The sequence below is a fragment of the Epinephelus fuscoguttatus genome, linkage group LG2, assembly GCF_011397635.1.
Source record: "Epinephelus fuscoguttatus linkage group LG2, E.fuscoguttatus.final_Chr_v1".
Lineage (NCBI taxonomy): Eukaryota > Metazoa > Chordata > Actinopteri > Perciformes > Serranidae > Epinephelus > Epinephelus fuscoguttatus.
In genome coordinates this window covers 46979636-47003495 of record NC_064753.1, presented here as the reverse complement: position 1 = coordinate 47003495, position 23860 = coordinate 46979636, and the positions used below count along the sequence as shown (strand labels likewise).

Sequence of the window (23860 nt, the reverse complement as noted above, 5' to 3'; positions counted from 1 at the left end):
GAAGTTAATGTTTGGACCCCAAAGGTAGAATAAAGAGTGAAAGTCCGCATAGGGAGGATGACTGGGCTGGAATTAATGGGTCAGACGAACACAGGACTTTCACCCAGGACACCACTGTTTGTGTCCTGTGTGAAACCAGACATCAACATTAACTCATTTTAACTTTACGTACTTGCGTCCAGTGCGTACACAAGTTAGTACTTGTGTCACATCACTGAATGTTACGGCATGTTACTGCATGTTACATGACGTTTTCTGACATTATCTGACGTTACGTGATGTACTTACATTATGTATTTATGTCACATTAAGATATACTTATGTCCCGTACATAACAAACATAGTTATTTTAATTACAATACCACTTTTTCCAAATCTAACCAAGTACTTTTGGTTGCTAAACCTTGGGAATCTGCAACCATGCCACCAATGCATAAGTTAACACTTCATTTGCCACCACTATATGATGTAGTCTCAAGAGGTCGTGGTCATTTCACGCATTTCTTTGAGATCAGGTTGGTCAAGAAATGATGACTTTACCTCAGTCTAGCATTGGTTTTAACAGCCTTAGATATACAGGTGTTCTATCTGTCAGGTCTAATCCGAGCCCATCTTGAAACTGTGCTGATTGTAAAGATCTTCTGTGCTGCCAGGGAGAAGCTGTATGTGAACCATCCATGTTTTCACAGACATGGATGTACACTGTGAGTGCAGCTTGACATACATTATTTTTAGGATTTTTTGCCTTTATTATAGCACAGCTGAAGAATGACAGAGCTACAGGTTAGAATCTAACACTAGCCTGCACAGGACCCATATGGAGCAAAGACTACCAGAGGAGCTAGAGGTCACCCCATGAACTTCCAGTCCTACATTGTAATATAATCTAACTCTTGCAGTAATGGTAAAACAACATTAAGAAATATAGGGAATAATAGTGAAATCTAATCTAATTCTAAATCTAACAACGCAAAAAATAACATAAAATAAATTAAATGCCATTATTTTGATGATAATTCTGATATTTGCCTCGTTCACCTTTGTTTTAGGACACTGAGGTTTGGCTCTTGGAAAATTCCAGAGGAAGCAAATTAAACTGCAGGTGAAACCATCAGAGTTTGTAGAAAGCAGGGAGATGGTTTAGTATTCCACCTTGCTGCTCAGCTGAGTGGCTCCTTGGTGTGTTGAATTGTTTATCTGCCCCCACTCTACATTTATTCACTCTCAATCTCGTGGTCCAACAAACACAGCAAATAGTCAGTCAACTGTTTGGGTTGAAAGGAGAAAATCATGAAGAGAAACAAAACAAAAAGACTAAATTTCACAGTCAAGCCAATTTTATTTATAGAGCCCAATATCAGAAATCACAAATTTGACTTGAGGGGCTTTGAAATCTGTACAGCATGCAACAACCTCTGTTCTTAGGCCCCTCAACGGGAAAGAGAAACCTCAGAAAGAGCAACAGAGCAGGGATCCCTCTCTCAAGACAGACAGACATCCAATAGATGTTGTGTGTACGGAACAGACCAACATATTAAAATGACAGTACAGACAATCAGGACGACAAAACAAACAGTTCACACAGGCTGTAGAAATAAACACACACAAAGCAACCGTGTCTCCTAGAAATTATATTTAATGTAACTAAACTGCTCTCTTAATTATGTTGTTGTGGCAACGTAATCCCTGCCTGGATTATGTTCAGAGACATTTCTTTCAGTTCGCTAAACACCACATTCATGTACCACACAGGCTTTGAAAGGAGGATGGAAGGCAGACAAAGTGCAGGACCTTAACACCAGAACCCTGGGTGTGTGTCCCGACTCCTGTCTTAGGTTTAGGCAATAAAAGTACTTCGGTTATGGTTCGGGAAAGCACATAATTTCAGTTAAATGTTAATAAAAGAGGTAATAAAAAATAATGCTCTCATTATGAGTGGATACTGTTTTGCAAGTTTGCCTATTTTGGCAGGAGCCAACTGAAATACATTGCCAGTAAACATTTTGCTGATTCATTCAGTATCAACTTTTGGGACTTGCCAGGTACGTTAATTAGCATCATCTCTGAATTATGTTAATAGATAATGTCATTCGCTCTGCATTATTTTTCTCTCAAAATATATTTGCTGTTTTAATTTAGTGTTATGTTAAATGTAATTTCTGTCAGATTTGGCTGCACAGAGGGAGCGAGAGACAAGAAGAGCGCCTGAATCCTCCGGAGAAAAGATAACATGGATATTTTTGTTTGATCCCATACATTCAGCACATACTGTACATACCTCAGCCCAATTACTTACAGGGTGTATATCATTTCTGCTTGTGCTTATCCACATATCCTCTCTGTTTGGATATAGCCTATTTAACAATGACAACCAGTTTCTCAGTTTGACTTGTGAAATGTCAGGTCACAGGTCAAGCACTGAACCAGTTCAAAACATAGACTGAATATAAACATGGCAAACGAGTCTCTACTTCCTCCCACTGTACAAAAATCAAGCCAAAATATCTAGGATATGGCCACCATATTGCACTTGTGACATCTTTTGGAGTTATAGTCTGCACAGAAGAAATCTCTGTGGTATCGAGTTCCTGCCCCTTACACCCGTCTAACCAATTGCAAGCTGTGCCATTGATCGTGAGCACACCGATTGGCACGCACACAGAGCTGTCAGTCATGACATCAAACCTCCTGTTTATAGCATCAAATAACTAATTAAACTAAACATATCAGAAAATGAACTCTTGTACATACAGCAGTATGACACCTTTGGCACATTCCATCTGCTAGCATGGAGGGGTTGAAGTTTATGGCCTATACTGCAGCCAGCTAGGAGGGGCGATGATTTGGCTTCACTTTTGGGGAGCTTTCATGTCGTCCATCTTTATATCTTTGCGTTCAGTCTATGGTTCAAAATCAACGTTAGGTCCAGCTGACTACAGATCATACTTTGTGAGCTGGCTTGTGTGGGGTGCGTTTAATCTTGGGGTATGATATGATGAAGATGACACCAAACTCACAAAGGTTATCATTTTTTTCCACAACTGATTTTGTGTCACCAAATTTAGTTTGTAAGGACCCACTAGTCCAGTGGTTCCCAACTGGTCCAGCCCCGGGTTCCAGATATCTCCTTTGTCATTGGTTCAAGGACCACACAGTTTATTACATTCAGTGTCATACTTGTGTTTGGACATGTCGTCCAGCTAGCTTACTGTCTCTGTCAAGTAGCTCTTCGTTAGTCACTCACTCTACAGCAGAAAACTGCACTTCAAAATACAAGTTCTGTGCTGAGCATTTACTTTACTTCAAAATAAAGTGTGGTTTTTACAAACCTGACATGTTTGTGAGTCACTTGAGGTCCATTCACAACCCACTTTTGGACCGCACACCCCCCATATGGGAACCACTGCATTAGTCGGTCAATAATGTCTGTCATCATCCCCAGGGACAACAGTTTTGTCTTTGTAAGCCTTTTGGTAATTTACTTGTGGCACTATGTCTCCATAGTGTTTCAAATATTGTATATAATAATTCAGGGGTGATACTGTTTTGTCTCCATTTTTTGGAGAATGTTGCTGTGATTTTATTTCATTTTCAGTCCATTCCAAGGTATCATTCTCCATCTAAAAGCACCTTGTCTTGTACTGGGGGAGAGAAGATGCTGAATCAGTTCTCTGCTCCCACAGTGTTGGGGACAGGATGATGTCTGTAAGGCTTCACTGTTTTATCAGCCACTTCTGCTTACGCTGCAGAAACTGTCCATTTTAAAAGTAGAGTACACCTCAAAATAAAAATGCAGTCATTATCTATTCCCCGTGTGTCCAATCAGAGTACTTTGAAGTAGGTAGGCCCAATAAAAACAGTGAGTGTATACCCATGATTTCATCTTCCATCCCAAACTATTGAAGTTAAGAGGGCCATCTTCCTGCTGCCACAGAAAGAAGCATAAAATATCCATCAAATTAGTGCAAACAGCTTGTGTAGCAAATTTAAGAATTAGGTGTCCAAACTATTCCAAAAGCCTACCTCCTCATTTCCTCACTGTCAGTCTTTTGTTGTAGAGGTGCCAACAGCTCAGCCTTAAGTCTTTTGGTCCTATTTTTCAGACAAGAGAAAAAAAAAATCACTATTTAAAGGTCAGCTCTGTTTTGTTTTCTCCTACAAAAAATAAGTTTTTTTTTTTTTAAATGGATAAATGCTCCACTTTATTCACCAGCTTTATCAGCTGGTCTGTCAGGTGTTTACTTGGCAGATAGCATTCTGGTGGTTTTTAGACCTTTTTTCTCTGGAAACAGCTGCCTGCTGCATCTGCATCTTTTTGTGACTCCAGACGGAGTTGTGTGAAGTCTGATAAATGTCTTTGTGATATTACATGAGTCAGCGCTGAAGACTACCAGCTTGAAACAGAAAATAACCCGGTGGCGTGGAGTTAGAAAGAAGGGAGTTTAGCAGACCTCTATAGCTCACTCCTCATCTCTGCTTCCTCCCACAGTCCAAAGACATGCAGGTTAACTGGTGACTCTAAATTGTCCGCAGGTGTGAATGTGAGTGTGAATGGTTGTCTGTCTCTTTGTGTCAGCCCTGTGATAGTCTGGTGACTTGTCCAGGGTGAACCCTGCCTCTCACCCAATGTCAGCCACCCCCTGCAACCCCTGACAGGATAAGCGGTTACTAAAAATGAATGAATGAATAACAGCTCTATACTTTTAACCCATTTCTGGGTCAAGAAGCTAATTAAAATAAAAAAAATGACAAAACAAATGTCGTTAAAAGTAAGTTTCCCGCAGAGAGGTATGGGGCGACGGTGGCCCAGAGGCAGAGCAGGTCGTCCACTAATTGGTAGATCAGCAGTTTGTTCCCTGGCTCCTCCAGTCTGCATGTTAAAGTATCCATGGGCAAGACACCAAACCCCAAATTGCTCCTGATGGCTGTTCCATCGGTGTGAGAGCATGTGAATGGTCACTGAGTAGCAGGTGGCACCGTGTATGGTAACCTCCGCCACCAGTGTGTGACTGTGTGTGTGAATGGGTGACTTAGTGTTAAAACGCTTTGAATGGTTGGAAAACGAGAAAAGCACAATACAAGTGCGGTCCATTTAGCATTTACTGTAGGAGTGTGATGCTTAGTCGATGGAGGACTCTTTGAACCTGCAGATCGTATTATCACTTTCCTGTGTAATCTGAGTGTAATCTTTAGCTTGTCATGATGGCACACGTAAAAGATTTTTACACTCTGTGATTTGATGTTTTGAAGTGAACCTTAGGAGTTGAAGTTGACTTCTGACCTTATGTTTTTATATGCACAAGCTTATACCTTCCACCTTTGATCAAAGAACCACATATTTTTGACATTTATTTAATGAACAGCTCATCTTTTGTGCTGATGAATTAACCTCCTTGTGAGCATTCGTAGCAGGCCACACTGTAATCTTTTGAACTGTATTTATCCAGTTGAGGACCAAACCTTTTGGCAGTACACCCACAGTCTCACCGAGGGCTGCTTGAATAACCAGCCTTCTACGGTGGATGACGAAGAGGAAGCATAATGAAGGAGGTGGCAGACCAGTGAATGTGTGGAAAGAAGAATTGACTATACAAACAAATATTGCATACACAATTAATCTCCCGGTGCATTGAATTGGCATGGCTGCTGATATAAATGGGACTGATATCCAACAGTGCTCCCAGAATCTATATCACTCTGCTTTCCATTTACAAAAGCCCATGCTGGGCAATATTGCCCTAAATGAGGCAATGTGGAGACAGCAAATGAAACTGATAGAATGTGCACAGTTTATTTCATTTACTTCTCTACAGTCTTGTTGGCTGGCCCTATGATGTGTGAGCTGATGTGTTTGCACCTCAGTGCGTCCCTGCATGTTGGAGAGATGGCTGTGGTGAAGTGTAGTCTGTGGGACTCCCCACTCAGGAGAACTGAGGAAGACTCTTGGATGAGTTGTGAAACATCTTCAAGAAACAAACAGTGAATCAAACACCTGTCTTTGTCTGAGTGCTCCCACAGTTTGAGTTAGATGTTTTCGTCTAATAGGCCAATAAGGATGTACGTACATGTTTGTATTTTTTGCAGAATATTTTGCCAGTTGTGATAGCGACTGTTGTATAAAAATAGCAATTTCATGTTAAAAATTGGTGTTTCTCCAAGGCTGTTGGCACAGCAGGGGCCTGAGCCAAGATGCCACTAACAACTGCTCAGCTTGTTTCTCTGATAACTTAAGATCCAGAGGTCCAATGACGAAATCCTTCATCCAATTAAAACATACGTATATTGAAAAACAACCAAAAGTGTATTGTAAAAATGTGGCTTCAAATTGGATAAAAAGTAAATTTATGACTCTGGCAAACAACCACAACTCTGATGCATGCGCAAAGGGGATATGACGCAGCTGACAAGATTCGGCAACCAAATGACAGAAACATATAAGATTTGTATATGGGTTTTAACATTGTTATACATGTTTAGGATAAAGTACACAATTCAAAATAAATAAAAATAGTCTAGTTTTTTGACATTTTATGGCATAAAAGTTTTTTAAATGTCTTCATCATGTCCTATGGTGATGTCACATTCAAAATATGCAAAACTGCCCCCACAATTTCCAGTGGTACTGCTCTGTTTTGTCTGTTTCTGCTTTCAGAAAACATGCAAATACGAATGGAATGAACGCGGAGTACAGACAGAAGTATCCATCTCTAATGTTGAGCATAAATGAGCCTCAAGGGTTGAGCCAAATACTTGCATGAAATGAGTATCCGGTACAGCTAACATACTTTTTTGGAGCAGCAGAGTATCATCTGCGTAAAATAAATCAATATCTGTACTCCTCATTTGGGTAGCTAAAGAGTTCTTTAACCTTTGTGATCAAGCAACTTCTGATCAACCCATATTAATTTCAGGCTTAAAATAGCAATGTCTGGTTAGGTCTCTGTCACTTCAGGTTTAAAATCCAATTCTGAGTATTGATACGGACACTGATAATTTAGTTGGTTGAACAGATACAGGTGCAGATAAAAGTGTCAGTGCTTTTCAACTGCACCGCGCAGCAAGATGAAGTTGTTTACCTTGATGCCGTGGTGTTTTGTTTATCATATAGTAGTCTGTCATGTGCTACCAAGCAGTATCACAGCAGTGCGGCTTGGTGAGGCTGCAAATCAGGCAAAGTCAATTAGTAGTATAAAAGACATATTTTGTATAAATCATGTTGATGCCTGTTGAGTTCCTGCACGATCCCTGATGCTGGCTTGACCCTCCCTTTGACTAACACGTCTGAAACATCCAGTCACGTCTCTCTCATAATAGTTCCACTGAAGCTACTCATTACTGAAACACAATATATCTGCAGACGTCTAGCAGCACTCACAGGTAACACTAACAACGAGCTTTAATGCATCAACATATACAGAGGAGATAGTCCAGTAGTTCTGCTCGTTAAACTCTGGGCTTCATTAAGACTGCTCAGTGTGAGAGTACTTGGAGCTACATCATAATATACCGGGCATTTCCCAGGCGTGGAGCAGTTTTCATTCTGCTGTGTGTGCGTATTACAAGGTATGACCGAATATTGCTCTGTGTGTGTGTGTGTGTGTGTGTGTGTGTGTGTGTGTGTTCTATTTAGATTACAATCCATTAGCTGTGGGCTGCAGGAGTGCCTGTGCTGAATGGAGGCTTTTGTTCGGCAGGCGTTTAAATAAAGAAAGCTAACTCTGAAATAACCTTGCTAATGAGATGCCACATTTTAATACAAGCACAAATCGCCCTCCGTTCTACTTTATGGTTGTTATTATTTCAATTTTCTGTGTATAAGTGTGTGTGTATGAGTGTGTGTGTTTGTGCCATTTATTTTCCCAGAGAAAGAGAATGCTGAGTAAGATGTAGCTAACATTCAAGATTAGATTATTTCCAGACTCTCTGTCCCATCTGCTTCAAGACACAAATGAAGGTGACCTGCTTTAAGTCCTTACACATACACACACACAGACACAGACACAGACTGAGTGTATCCATTACAGTCCAACCCAACCTCTCCTTTCCTCTGATGCAACTTGTGACACCCACATGGTTACACCTCTGTGGTTGTAGGCTCTGAGGAAATCAAAGTGACAATTTAACAGGGATGTGAACCAATTAGCAGGCGCCGCTCTGATACAGAGACGAGTGTTAAACTGCAAATAACCCCATGGCATCAGTTACTGATCCTTGAAAGGTATTCAGTATAGAAATATTTGCCTGGCAGGGTGGAAAACATTTAAAGACACAATTTTACAACAAAGTATTTGGGGCCTGGAGTGTAAGGTAGCAAGTATTAGCCATTATAATTTGGGTTTTACAAGCAACCCAACCACTACTGAATCCTTTGTTTAAGTGTATGTGCTGAATTTGTATCATTTAAATATTTAATGTTAAAGACGCAGTGTGAAGAATTTAGTTGCATCTAGCGGTGAGGATTGCAGAGTGCAACCTGCTGAAACTTCTCCTATGTGTCAAGCGTGAGCTCCAGCTTAGAATTCCTTCACTGTTTGTTGCTCAGGGGGGTTTTTACCAGGAGCTGAATTATCCACTGAGGTCTCTTCTTTAAAACAAACAGATCAGGTGATTGAAACTGGCAAAAACACTGAATAAAGCAGTTTCAGGAAAAAAACTGATGTTCTTTCAATGCCGTTCGGCTCGTCACAGAGGGGCTTCTAGCTACGGTGGCTGAAGCAAAAACACGAATGACCCTATTTAGAGCCATTGCTTGATTTGTCTGTTCTGGGCTACTGTAGAAGCATGGCAGTGTAACATAGTGGACTCTGTGGACAAGGACCCGCTCCTTTTATAGATATAAATGATTCAGTCTATGGTAACAAACACATGACAGTTTTCAGGTGATTATACGCTGAAGAAAATATTCTTATTATATTTTACACCATTTCTGCCAGTATGTCCACCTAAATCCTGCACAATGGACCTTTAAAAAACATCTGTTGAAATAGATGTGGGTTAAATACATATATATGTATATGGTCATGAATTCAGGTAGAAAATTAAAGTCATTAATATCCAAAATATTCAAGTCACTGCTCAAATTCAGTCAAAAGATGAAGTGGCTCTGGTCTGCCAAGGTCAGGAGATAAAACCAAAACTATCTACATGGCTACAAACTATCAGGAGTGAGTGTAAAAATAAGCCTTTTTGAAATCTGGTGAAGTGACTCTAAAAAGACAGACTGTCTCAGTCCCAGTTTCCTGATGAGCAACGTCTTGTGGTGGCCTTTAAGAATTAAAGTAGCTTGATGTTGTCATACTGCCCCAAGACCACTTACAGGGGAGGTCGGGATAGGGTTGTGGTTGACATCCCATTTTCTACTAGTGTTCATGAAGGCAATCATTTCCTAAATTTAAGTACTTTTAGTTGCCTAAAACTAACCAGAGCTAGACCACAGAAGTGGCAGAGTCAGAGACAGCTCATATGAATCATTTTTGGGGAGGTCATGGGTAAGTTTAGAAGGCACTGAAACACTATTTAGTTTGGTGTTTAGGTATGAGGGCTTGCTGCATCAACACATTCGACAACCAGGGTGAAAAGAGATTTATATTTGTGTGTTGTGCCATAGCTTGGACATAGCTGATGTGCGCTTCCTGAAAAATGTTGCATGTTGGCGATGGAAACTATAGACAACGTGCCAACTGTGCAGACGAACATAGCTGTAGCTAGGTAGCAACATACAGAGTGACGTAGGTGTGCTGAGTGACAGCTGACTGATCTCAGAGCTCCAGTTTCTTTCTCCTGTGTGAAGTCAGACAGCTTCAGGACAAGCACAAACTTTTTTGCTCAAGCTGAAACATTCCCAGTTGGACTCATCTTCACCTCTCTTTGAGCTGCCTAAAGTTAATCTCTCTATTCATGCCCACTTGGGTCTTTCCATTGACTTTGCAGTCAATCGAGCTGCGTCTAAAATTCGCTTCACGTTCAGTCTAAACTCATCTTAATACTGATCAATCCCACAATAAAAAACAGCTCAGTATCTCTGGGAAATATGTCCATATTAGACAATTCTGCACCTCTCAATTTACATCCAGAGTCAGCGTTTAGTGCCGATGCAAGAAGTAGTCGCAGGTACAGTAGCAGGTTACATGTGAAAACCTGGAACATAACTTTATTTATTTATTTATTTGGAGTGTTTTCAGGTCGGTAAACGCAGGACTCTTTTTTGCTCAGCAGCTGTTTGTTTAGTTTTGAGTCATGGTTGGATAATCGATCAGTCTATCTGATCAGAGCTGATTAGATGAGGTCGTTGGATGAGAGAAGCAGATGTTGTGAGTGAAAGCAAAGTTTTAGACCCAGCACAATGAATGGTTAAGTTTCAGTTTAACTACACCTGACATACTGACGCTCTGTCTCTGCACTGTGAGAATGTAGAGCACTGAACAACTAAGCAGTATATATATTTCAACAGCACGACTAATGAACGGTCCAGACCCAAAAATAGAAAATCAGAATGTGACGACAGATGTTTTAATCGTGTCGGGCCACCACAAAAGAATGAATGTGTGGGAAACCTTGGGAATGATGTAGCCGACAATATAGCCAACAGAAAGTATGTTATTAGCGATGGTCATTTACCAGAAACTTTCAGCTCCATTGTGATCTGCTACAGCCAGCTGCCACCATATTAAGGTTTTTGTAGTCAAATGAGGAAGAATCATAAAGATAACCCCTCATTTTAGTTTCACAAATCACTCGCTCCTCAAAGTGCTCCTTGAAGCGAGAGACGGGAATGAATAGAAACAGAGCATCCGACAAATGTTCAGCTCAAAACGGCAGCGCTGCATCACTCACGGGAAACTGACATTCAAATAGAAAACAATGCAATCAAATTAATTATGTTGCTGACGCTCCCTTGTGTCGCACTCACTGTTAGAGTAAATAAAGCAAAAACAAATAAAGTAATCTCTTCAGGTAATCTCAGTTGAAAGACAGCAACTGTATTATGAACACCACTGACTTAAACTGTAACTGTAATGGAATACAGTTACTCATGTTTTTGTTTTAAATCCCTATTGCCGTTACTCGTATTCCATTTCACTCCAGCCCTGTTTGTACTTAGATTTGAGTCCACTGAGTGAGTTACATTTTCGTACAGTGCTCGCCCTACTCTCTCTGCTTTGTACCGACCACCACTGCATACACATACAGTATATTATAATTACTTATACCTCTCTGCTTCCCCTCTCTCACTCTTTCCCTCTTAAATATGTTGCCTTCCTTTCCCTCTCTCCTGTTTCTCTGCTTGTTTCCTCATCACATGAAAGATAATTTTGTGTTTCCTTCTAATTATTTCCATTTGACAACACGCTGCACTAACACACAAACACCGTCTGGAGAAACAGCATCTTTATCCCCACAGGAAGTTGTATTATGTGTGTGTGTGTGTGTGTGTGTGTGTGTGTGTGTGTTAGCTCAGCGGTGTGTGAAAGGTGGAGACAGGGGTGATATTTCTCCCAGACACACTCTGCTCCAGCTCTTCGACTTCACCATATGGAGCCCATTACACCCATTTATGAACGTTCTACATCAGCCACACACACACACACACGCACTTCTGATACACTGGTACTCACAAAAACAGACTCATTTGATAGCACCGCAGCGAAGGCGAAGAAGGAACATATGTCATGAAATAAATAAGAGAGTGTCAACATTTACCCCTGCAGTCTGTTCACCGTGTGTGTGTGTGTGTGTGTGTGTGTGTGTGTGTGTGTGTGTGTTTTGTGTGTGAGTCCATGTGAGCGTGTGCATTTGTTTGTGTTTGCAAAGTGTGTGTCGTCGAGGCCTGTCAGTGCGAGTCTTCATATCTGTGTTTTGTCCCGTGCTCCTCACTGTGTCAGCGCTATCACACCCTTATCAGCTCACTGGCACCAAACCTCTGTGTCTCACACACACGCACTCACACACACACACACACACACACACACAGCCCTACTGTTTCCACCTCACTGTACCCGCTCCTCTGTTTCTCTCTTTATGTCATAAACTCTGAGGGATGGTCAAGCCGGTATTCGCTGATACAGCGTTTTCATATTTGAATTTGTTTCTGGGTATTTGTTTCACGCTCGTGTCTGTGTGAGTGTGTGGGAGGGATTCGGGTGTTTGGGGGGTTGTTTTGTCCGTTTCCTCTATATACTTGTAAGACTTGGCTGCTCTGTTGCGCTTCACTTCCTACATCTTAGGTGCCAATGAGTCCCAGTGCCAAGCTCAGTGTGTGTGAGTGTGTGTGGGAGAGAGAGAGAGAGAGAGAGGCAGAGAGAGAAGGAGTGATATGTCGGGCTGTGTGTGTGAAGTTTCCACTGTGTCATCACTATACAGCTCAACAGACACCAGGGGACACATGTGCATGCAAGCGCTTGAGTGTGCATGTACACACACACACACACACACACACACACACACACACAACCTGTCTATACTGTAGAGATGATGGTTTGTTATTAACTGAACCATAACTCTTCTAATACAGCGCCCCTCCATTTCCAGCAGGATCTTCTGTATAGAATATAATGATTTCTGATTTCTGATTTTATTGGTATTATAATTATTAACAGTTTTTAAAACATGGGTTTGACATTTTTCAAATACACTATATATTACTTTCAGATTCCTTTATTGCCATGGTAGATGTACAGCGAGAATCACCGTGCTGTACCAAGCTACATAAGAGAAATACAATATAAGCTTAAAAATATCAAATGTAGATACAGATTCAAGGGATAAATAGGCATGAAAAGTGAATAAGACATTGTCTGTTTCAGGTGTGTGGATGGCTCACAGTCTCAGGTCTCCCTGAATGTGACATTGAACATATTAAGTGACTTTAAAGTGGCAGTGCGGTTCATTAACAGTGTGTGGGAGGACATTAACATTAGCAGCAATGTAGTAGCACAAATTTGTCAACCCAGTGCACATAATGAGTCCTACATCATGCCATTTGTGCACTGAAGGAGTTATTGGTTGCTGTAATCATTCTTCCTTTCCATAAAAATACAGATTTTGAATCAATCCAACCAGTCACACAGTGGGAGCAGGCGGTAAAAGGTGTGTTTGTCAGCGCAGACCAACAGACAGCAGATGATGCCTCAGATCATTAAGTATGGATGTAAAGACTTTGCCGTGATTGAATGGAGACTTGCTAAACATGCAGCTCAGAAATTACAAATGATTAAGTGTGCCAAAGGAAAAACACACAAACACAAGCCTGATCAGTTTGCATTTCAGTGTTGTGAAGTTGATTTGACAATAACACATGCATATTCTTAAAAGCATGTATTTTTCAAATACATTTACCTGCCTGTAACCAGTTTTGAACAACATACAATTTGTGAAGGGTGCATTTTGAGCTGTTTGGGACTTAACACACAAGTTAAAGACTTGACTCCTGAAACCTCATTTTAGCTTCAGCTGAACTTTCCAGTGCATTTTTACACAGAACAAGGACTGCAGATTTTGTCTTCCACGTCTTACAGTGTAGAATGAATTGATCACTTCACAATCAGTATAAACGATTACAGTGACCACACCTTATTTCATCTTACAGATAAATGTGAGCAGATAGACTTGAAAAATACAAACTTACCTTTTTAGTAGGGTTATTTCATATATTTCTTTTAAAATTTTCTTTAAAAAAAAAGCTACATGGAGGACAGTTAAAAAGAAAAGAGAAATAACAACAGCAGTATGGAGTCATTTCTGACTATTATTTGGCGGGTTTTGTTCTGTGTTAGCAATGTCAAAGCATGTTGCAGCTGAGGTCAGAAAAGCTATGTAATCACAATTCTTACAGCAGTAAACCCCCATTGAATTAAATCTATGTACAGTAAATTTGCTTTTGCAACCTTGATCACAATTTTTGCATATGTTTCAAATTTGAATGGGAATCTAAAATGATTCGTAGATATTTTACTTCTTAATCCTGTTCACCATATGGTCCATTAACTCTGAAGTATAATTAGTCGTTTGATTATAGCCGACCCTTGGATGAAAAGCATATTGACATTGTAATGTTCCACAGTCCAAAGGCTTTACAGGATACTATCCATTAGAGCTAAGCAAAGGCTGTAAGATTTGAGCCCGTTTCAGACCCGATTTTTGAGCCACGTTACTCATTTTAGTGTCAGCCTGAATTTTAGCTTCATCTGGTGTTGTTTGCCTTGTAGTATACAGGAGGGAGCGAGGACCGATCATGGCCCAATCAGCTGCTTCCGACCAGCTATCGGACATTCAGTTTAATTTCTAACTTGTCAAAGTTTTGATGAGACGTTGTCAGGCTCTTGCACAGTTGATGCAGAACCACGAGTTGATTCTCCAACATCAGTGGCTTTTTTCTTACTCAATCAATTGCACATTGTATAATCAATAGTTTGTTCATGCTGCTGTCGTGCTAACGTTTGTGTGTGTGTTTCTGTGTGTGTGTGCGACAGAGAAAGACAAATCAGAATTTGCACTTACCCATTTTGCAGATATTGATCTTTAACCTTTAACCTCTTCTTGGGATGCCTCTTGTTATTGTGAATCACACTTCCCCCAGCAAACAAACTTTTACCTTTCTGCAGACCTGGAGGTCTCAAATGATTGACAATTGTCAATAGCCCAACAGGCCCACAGGGACCAATGGGACGTTTTATTGACTATTTTACATGTACAGTGTGAGCACTCAGGTCGTGTCTCGATGATTAGATGACACAGTGTGAGCACATTTCGTGAGCTTTGGCTTTACATCCTGGATGTTTTACTCGTACAGTGGGAGTTGGAGGTAAACATCTTTATAATGGGCTTAAATCCTACTGTGTATGCGCAGCTTAAGTGGGAGGAATACTGTAATGTCAACATCTGATGCAAAAGGGCTCTAACTCTAACTTCATCACAGCGACAAGCACTACAACATCATGTTCGGTCGCTCACCAGTTAGCAGCATTTTTCAGCTGTAAAGGGGCCTGTCTGGAACAAGATTTTGATGTATGAGTTCTCAAAGAGACAACTACCACAGCTCCACGGAGGCTGAAACATCTGTGGCTGAACTGTGGCAACATCAGTCAACAAAACTATGAAACTGTCGAGGTAAAGCCTGAAAAATCAAGTCCTTTTCCAGGAGACTCCCATGTTACTCTGTCTGTCGGACCAGACCAACATATCAGTTAAAACCTTGCCTAATTGGCCCGTTGTAAAGGATGAAACCTTGATAGTGACAGACCTGAGCTGTTCGGCGCCCAGCAGGTGTGCACACTTTCAGCGCCACCAAGCATCATGCCACCAACCGGCATTTTTCACTCATACTCTCACCTGATTGGCTGGCCAATTGATTGGCTGTCAGGGTGACTGATGGTGTTGGTGCTCATATCCAACATATCCAAGGTAACGCACTGATGCGACACCCGAAAGCTCCCCAATCAGCATTTCTCAGTGAACAGAGCGAGAAGGAGAGTGAGTGTGTTCATCTATCATTCTGATAGTAACTGGTACAGCTCCCCTGAGTCTCACAGTTGACCCCATTCAAACCATCTATTAGTGAAACTGTACTGTTGCCACACACGATTGATGTGTGAGCTCCTCTGACCTTCTCATGTAGGCTAATGGAACTCCATAATAACCCGCCTGGCTATTATGTGGTTGATTCACAATGGTTGAGATGACATGAATTGTATTCTGTCCTCACCTCACCGCCTCTATCATTTTTGCAGTCATGTGTAAATTTGCATTTTAGAAAAAAAACCTACTGTATTTATATCAAATATTTAGACTTTCAAGTGGAAATAATCTGACATGAAAACGGGGCTTTTATAGGAGGTCTCAGGGCAGGAGAATGGAGACTGCTGTGTGTGCGGAGACTTTTGATGGCAATAGTTTTTAGTGGTTTGTGGATTTCTAACATGCAGACTGTAATTATAGCAGCTTTTATGGTTTCACTAATCTGTTGCAGGTATTTTAGTGTTTACATGTCGGCTCAAACTGCCCTGCTTTGCAGTTTTTAAAGAATTTTTAATCCTCTTTTTCTGCAACAGGCCCTCAAGGAGGTATATGGACATGTTACATATTACTTGGTGTCTTTGTTGTTGCTGTATGTACAGTGTTTCTTGTTACATGTTGTTGATAGTGTTTTTGTTATTGTCGTATGTACAGTATGTTTCTCCCACGTTTGATTTGTTCTATGCTGCACCAGAACTGCCCTACGGAAACAATAAAGATTTATTGAATTGAATAAAGTGTAAAATAAATACAGTAAATACAAGTAGTATACAATATCTGTACTTGTCATGAAGGAAATCCTCTTTTGAGTTTCTTCGTTTTATCTCTTACTCTTCTGATCAAAATAATCTGAAGCATAATTATGAGGCTGTTCTGTGGATAGTTTTCTTATAAATCATAAATAAAGTGACTTCTGGTCAACCCATGTTGATTTCAGGCTTAAAATTACACTTTACGATTAGACTCCACCCACTCCAAGTCTAAACCCCGCCCATACTGAGTGCAGCTATAGATCATTTAGTTAGTTTAAACACATACAGACACAGGTACAGGTAATCTGTACTTGCTCATCCCTAGTTGCCTGGCAACCTCAAATGACAGCAATACTACAGGAAGTTACTCTACATTCAAGTGGTGTCGGAGTAATAGAAAAAATGAGTTCCCAGCTAGGGAAATTCACGTGAACGTAAAAATGTTCGAACACAGAAACATAGCAGACGGAAGTAAATGTTTAGTTGATGGTAATAAACTTTTTTATTAATTCATACATTGCATGTCAAGTTTTTGGTCATATGTAATTTTGATGACAGTATTAGGTTGTAACTGTTAGCTGTTGTCAACGTAGAGTGTCCAAGATTAGTTAGAAAAGTTATTTGATAGCATCAGTCAGGTAAAGTAATATTTTAGTTTTATGGGATGTAGTGGTTAGGGGTATCACGATACTTAAGTCAGGATTATTGCGATTTTAAATATGTTGTGATATGTGGAGTATTGCAGTAAAATTTATTGCAATTTATTACGTTTTCCAACTGTAAATTATGTCCCCAGAGGGAAACTTTGTGTCTGTTTTATCTGCTAAGATAAAGTTTTCCGTCTGTTCATGTCAATTCCGCCATTTTTTCAGCAGTAAAATGTATCTAGTGGACGGAAAAAGCACTTGATAATATGTATTTGTAATATAATAATTCATATAATTTAAAAGATTGACATTTGGCACTATGTGACGACATAATATTGCTCCACAAAAATATTGCGATACTGTTTCCACTGCAGAAAAATACCCGCTAACACCTGCTAACGTGACTTTTTAATGCAGTGGGAAAGGTTAGGTATTCTCACCCTAGTCAAGTGACTCTGTAGTAGTCACAGGTATTTATGCGCTACGGCTCTGATCGGCATTGATGGAAACACAACACCCTGGTGAATGCACTAATTTTGGCTCCTTTACCTACGAGATGCAATGACACATCACCACAAAATACTGTCTGCCTCCACCAAAGCAGTGTTTGAACATCGATCCAAATTAGTCTGCACCGAGTCTGAAAGAGTCTGAATAAGAAAGAGATATATAAAAAGGAGTAGTGCTGCTTTCTGCTGGCACCAACCTGTTTTCCGGCCTTTCTGTAGTGTTGAATGTGACAAACCAAAAACAAACCCACCCACACAAAAACACATACTTGTCTGCTGCAGAGCCGTGTACACAGCTCTGGTCTATTAACTGAAAAGGAGTCTATCGCCTATGTTTAGCAGGTTCACCAGTGTTTAAAAAACCTGCGTACACATGCTAATCTTGGTGGAAAAGGGGGACATGTAGTCTGCCTGACCACAAACAGACCATCGGGGCCATTTACCTCTGAATTTGTGACTCATTTTCCCATTAAAATGTCTGCTTCAATATCACCCTACTAATGAAGTCAATAATTTACAATGTCCGCAGCTGAAGGATGAAGTAGACTCAGAGTCTGGTCCTTCTACCTGAGCCAGCTCACACCTGAAAAAGCCACAGTAAATTTGCACACATTAGTGAAATAGGTGTTGATGTAGGTTATGAATTGGCATTGACTGATTACATGAGAGGCACAAACTGGAGAACAGCTTCAAGGAATTGTAGTTGTCACTAGATGTATTTAGGATGGTCCCAAGTTGTTTTAGACTGAGGCTTTAGTCTGAGTATTACGGTAGTGGGCGGGTCCTGTCGGAGCGTGGCGGCCGGCTGGGCGTGTTTAGTCTTTGTGTATGTGTTGTCCTGTCGGGCTCCTGTCCGCTCCGCCACGGCTCGGCTCAGCTCCGCAGACTCTCAGCGCTACAGAGGGAGGAAGAGGAAGCGGAGAGCCGCATCAGCACCGCCGCTGCGTCCATAACACACCATCCGTGCGTCAACACACAGCTGCCAGCGTTTCCTCTCCGGTCAGGTTGGATTAAACTGTGGCGCGTGCTGCAGCTGAGGGAGGTAGAGCAGAGCCGGTGGAGCCACTGCAGCAGGAAGGTCAGGAGCCGAGGATTGAGCCAGCGGAGGCGGGGAGGTGCAGGGACCCGTCCGAGCACCGGGACCCCGCCCGGCCGCTGCTCTGGAGCTCAGCAACGGTCACAGCTGTCAGCCAGGTAAAGTGCATGGAGGGCTGAAGAGTTGATGCTGACCCTGTGGATGTTTGTGTGCCATGTCCCGTATAATTCCGTTACACTGCCAGAGAGATGCGACTTTATTCTGCCTTCATATTGTGCATTTACTAAATGATAAGCAGCGCTATATTGTTGTGATATTAATCAAAGTTTTTGACATTTTTCAATCACTCATCTACGACGTCACATCACTGTGCGCTGAGCGATTTTCAGCTTCTTCACGCCAGAAGTTTCTGCAAGTTTTCACTATTTCACTGTTTCTTTTTCTTTTATTATAAAAACTAAATTAAAAATAAATCTTTAGAAGCCCAGAGGAGGATTTTGCTGTGGTATAATACCTACCTACCTATAATACCTATTGAAAAATATAACAAATAAGTTGATTAAATGACAATTTAAAGACAAGAAAAAAGCAAAAAATTATCACAAATTAGTTGTTGAAATATTTTCAAAGCAAAAATGCCAGATTGCTGTGGCATGCTATGTATGTTCACTGCTCTATGGACACTTCTGAATTCTGAATATTTCTGAAAATCTTTAGGTTTTCAGCAAAATTTGGTGAAAACAAACTATTTGTATTTATTGATTATTGGAGAAAAATATTTGCAGATTAGTCTTTGTTGCAGCCTTACAACAGGGTTCCTAAAGTCATGGAAAACCTAGAAAAGTCATAGAATTTCACAGTCTTCTTTTCCAGGCCTGGAACAGTCATAGAATTAATAAAAATCTTCGAAAGTTTTGTAAAAGTCATGGAATTTTGTTGTAATTAAATTAGTTGCTACAGTACTCTTCAGTGGATAACCTTCCACACAATGTAAAACACATAACTAACTAGACTGGAAAAGGTTGCCGTCTGTTTTTACATAATAATCAACATTTTGTGTGAAGGAAACTCTACAGTTCTGTTCATGTTATACATTGTAAATTGTCGCTGAATTGTATTTTGGGTCCCTGAAAAGTCAAGGGAAAGATTTATCCGTGAAAATGTGTGGGAATCTGGCGACAAGCAAACAAACAACAGTAGCAACAAAAAATCTGGATTTTTCTCAGCAGTGGGCTCCAACACAAGGCAATATTTCTTCAGTGTATTTCCAACCATTGTACAGTCTCGGGCGGCACAATAGTACAGTGGTTAGCAGTGTGGCCTTACAGTAAGAGTGTACCTGGTTTTAGCCCCTCTTTGTGGAGTTTGCATGTTCTCCCTGTGTCAGCGTGGGTTTCCTCCAGGTGCTCCAGCTTCCTCTCACAGTCCAAAGACATGCAGGCTAACTGGTGACTCTAAATTGTCCGTAGGTGTGAATGTGAGTGTGAATGGTTGTCTGTCTCTATGTGTCAGCCCTGTGATAGTCTGGTGAGCTGTCCAGGGTGAACCCTGCCTCTCGCCCGATGTCAGCTGTGATAGGCTCCAACAGAATAAGTGTTTACGAAGAATAAATGTACAGACTGATTTTAGAGATCCATTTAGTGTCGCTCAAGTTGACAGCATCCAAAATGTTCGTATTTTCATTCAAACACATCCTGCCTGTTTGTGTTACTGTTACTCTTAATGACTGTGGGTCAAGTTTAGATAGTGACCTCCCATCATCTTTAGTATCTCGGGGGGGAAATGATGCTGCAGCACCGACCTGCTGTGGGTTGTCATCCCTTCCTTGGCAATTCATTAAAAGCAGTTTGAGTCTATTTGTTTGGTTCAAGCGTCATTATCAGCTGGTTTGTCTGTACAGAAAAGGGAATTTATTGCGACCTTGTGCAAATTATTGGTGCTTTCTTCACTTTATGGTGCTATAGTATGATTTCTAACGCTCTTGGAAAGTACCGTAGAGTACAGTTTTCTCAGGGGACTTCTCCCCGGCTGATAATGGAGCCCCTGTGTTAGTGCTGTTAATGAACCGCCGGTGTCTGTTATCTCAGCAGCCATAAAGCGATCCTGGTAATATCTTGGGAAGTGAGCTTGATAATGCTGAGGAGGAGAGGAGGAGAGGAGGAGAAGAGGGTCAGGGTGGGGAGGTGAGGTGAGGGCATCCAGGGTGAAGGATTAATCTTCCACACTGTTACTGTCTGAGGCACACGAGGACAGAGCATACCAGCATGGTTATGCCTGTGGTGAAGATATACGCATTAGTGTTTGTGTCTACTGTGTGGACGCCTATTGCATCGGCTGTGTCTTGTGAGGATGAAGACGCGCACACACACACAAACACATTTCTACTACTGAGCACACCTCCTCTGCTAATGGATCAGTTGTCGCAGTTGTCATGTGTGTGTAATCTATAGCGCTAATGATGTGCACACACACTGAGGGTGAAGCTGTCTCGTTTGTATGCACGCAGAACATTCAGCAGTGTATCCTGAGTGATGTACATGCATGCTTACATTATTTGTATTCTGGTGTGTGCATGTGTGTGTGGGGCTCAGTCTCCGGGTGAATGAGGAGAGAGGGGAATACAGTTGGGAGGTGGAGGGAGGAGGAGATGGGGGATGGAGGGGATAGTGAGGAGGAGCAGGAGAAGGAGAATGAGAAAAGGATGGGGGGAGGACAGAGGAGGAGGAGGGGGGAGACTTTTCTCCAGTGTTTTTCCTGCTCTAATTTGCTTTGACAGCTGCTCCATTGGCTCAGGCTCTGAACAAGCCTTTACGTTGTATTGGAGGGAGAGAGAGACGCTAAGTATTCCTACTGTCTCTCTAACATGGCTTAATTGGTGATGCTACAGTAACTACAGTCACACTGGTGCAGTTCTGTAGTTTCACTACACAGTTCCCGTAGCAGTCTCTCGTCTTGCTAATTATCCAGCACCTCTGCTTTGTATTATAAACCAACCCCGAAACATGGATTCTTCTCTGTGAGAGTAATTAGGAAGGGCTCATTATATTCAGTTTATGTTAATTAAGAAAAAAATGGAAATGTGTCAGTTTTAATTGTAAAAATTCTGAGTTTAAATTTGCTTAAAATCTACAAATTTACACACTTTATATTTAAAACAAGCAAGATTTTTTATGTGTTGTCTCTGGCTGCCTCAGTCCCCTGGCACTAGCAGAAAACTAAATATTTTAAAACACAGAATCAGGATAAAAATCAGTCCAAACTCATTTACTTCCTAAAAGAGAAACAATGAATCTTACAAACAGCATTAAAATTAAATAACAGTTTATCCATCTGCCCTGTACTTCTGCACAGCATCTCCAGCTGTAGTGATGTTTTCCAGATACGTTTAAATGTTTATTTCAACAGCAGAACATAGAGTTTGGCCTCATCGCTCCCCGCAGATATGTTCACATGAGATATTGGTGAGTGATGATTAATTATCCCCTCTTAGCCGAAGCCTGCAGGTGGATACCGGAGTGGAGGTGGGGCTATAAGAGCAGGCAGCAATACTGATTCAGGGCAGCAGCGTGGTCAAGGCAAAGGGAGAGCTGGGAAATTTTGGCAGCTTAAATAGTCAGCCAAATTGGGAGGTTGTGTTCTGTAGCTGACATATGGAGAGTGACGTAAGATGTGTGTGTGTGAATCAGTGCAGCTTGAGTTGACAGCCTGAACTCGCTCGCAGGCGTCGCTCCATGTGTTGTAGTTTTCTCGGCCCAGTCGCCAGAAAAAAATGTTGGCATTTAACATTTCTGCAAACCAAGAATATGTTACATTTGCATGTTTCATACATATCAGAGTTTCTGAAGTCAAAAAGTATGTGAGCTAACTTTGTCGTTGGAAGATGGAGAGGATGGTGGATAGTGTGTAACCAAGGCGAGATACCTTCCAAGCTGTAGATCAGCAAACAACAAAGAAGAAGAAGATATACCTAATTAATCCTCGAGGGGAAATTCTCTTCTTTCACTCTGTTGTCATACACACACAGGCCCGAAACACACACACATGCTCAAACAGGACCTATACATGCATTAAATGGAGAGATGTCAGATTGATAGGGCTGCCATGGACAGGTGCTCCGAGCAGTTGGGGGTTCAGTGTCTTCAGTGTTCATGGACTTGGACTGGCAACCCTCTGGTTCCCAAGACAAGTCCCTATGGACTGAGCTACTGCCGCCCCCAATTAGCGAATCATTAGCAAGCCATTGCGGCTTCTTAGATGTTTGGTAGCGACCTGTCGCTGTTTTTCCAGCAGCGATGATGTAGCAGAAAGTGGTTGCTTTTTCACTGTGACATTGCTGCGTTTCCTGCTGATTGGAAGTAACATTGTGTGTTACAGTTAAAATTGACCTGAAAAACTGGTTTACAGCAGGTTCCTGTTATGCAAAAAAAAACATGTTAAAAATACAAAATGAAACCGTAACAGCTGACAGAGGCAAAACAACAAAACATAGGCAGAGTAGAGGACTGAAGTGGAGTGAGCAAAATGGGATCCGATTTAAATCAGTGGTTGCAGGTATTTCCTTCCATCAGATAGTGTTTTTATGCCTGTTTGAAATGTGTAATAGAGGTTATTGCTCCAATGTAGTGTGGCATCTAGTTCCAGATTTTAGTGTAAGTGTGACAAAATGATCTCTGACCATAATTGTTTTTGTACGGCGGTACAGGAGTAAGTGCATGTGAAATTATCATTTAAAGCATGAAAGGTAAATGAATTTCTCAAACTGACAGGCTCTCTTCGGTTTCTACAGAAACACTCACTCTTTGGTGGCTGAACTCGTCTGTTAACCAACGCTGGATCAGCGTATTGACACCAAAAATAACCCCCGTGTCCAAATTCAAAGAATGTGATTAGTGTGTTCAGTCACCTGCCTGTGATGATACGTTTTGAGTGTCTGTGTGTGTTTGTCTTGTCCTCCATACTGTTATTTCGGCTTATTACATCTCACAGCCTGTTTTTACACGCAGACACAGTGACAATTAGGCTTTAGACAGAGCGCTGGTTTATGATGTTTGCAGGACTTGTGTTAACATGCACACAGCTTTGTGCACACGTTTAGCTTTAGTCTAACTTATGATGATGATTTAGTTGTGTCTGTATCAGCTTCTCTTCAGCTCTTCTACTTACACACTTTCTTTATTGAGAAAAATGTATGTCGCTGTACATTGCACATGTAGTTTTTGGCAGTTGGGGAGCAACACTGGAGCAGATTGATGAAAGGAGGTCATGAGTTAACGCTGAGGAGAGATGGATGGAGGGAGGGCAGCAGACAGGGGAGTGACAGAATATTGTGACAGATAGCTACGAGACAGACGATAGTAGCACCTTATGGACGTCATACGTCAGCTGTCACAGCAGTATGTACACCCT

At 41.3% G+C, this 23860-nt stretch overlaps 1 protein-coding gene across 3 annotated transcripts in view; it reads left to right on the top strand.

Moving 5' to 3' along the window:
• Nucleotides 1-23860, top strand: part of dok4 (docking protein 4) — a 152607-nt gene that overhangs the window by 37563 nt on the left and 91184 nt on the right. The window contains exon 1 of one of the 3 annotated variants that reach the window (XM_049561923.1): nucleotides 18273-18612. The exons of the other annotated variants lie outside the window; for them this stretch is intronic. The gene's annotated coding sequence lies outside the window, so the exon portion shown is untranslated. Of the gene's footprint in view, nucleotides 1-18272; nucleotides 18613-23860 lie in introns of those variants that run through there. 3 annotated transcript variants of the gene reach the window in all.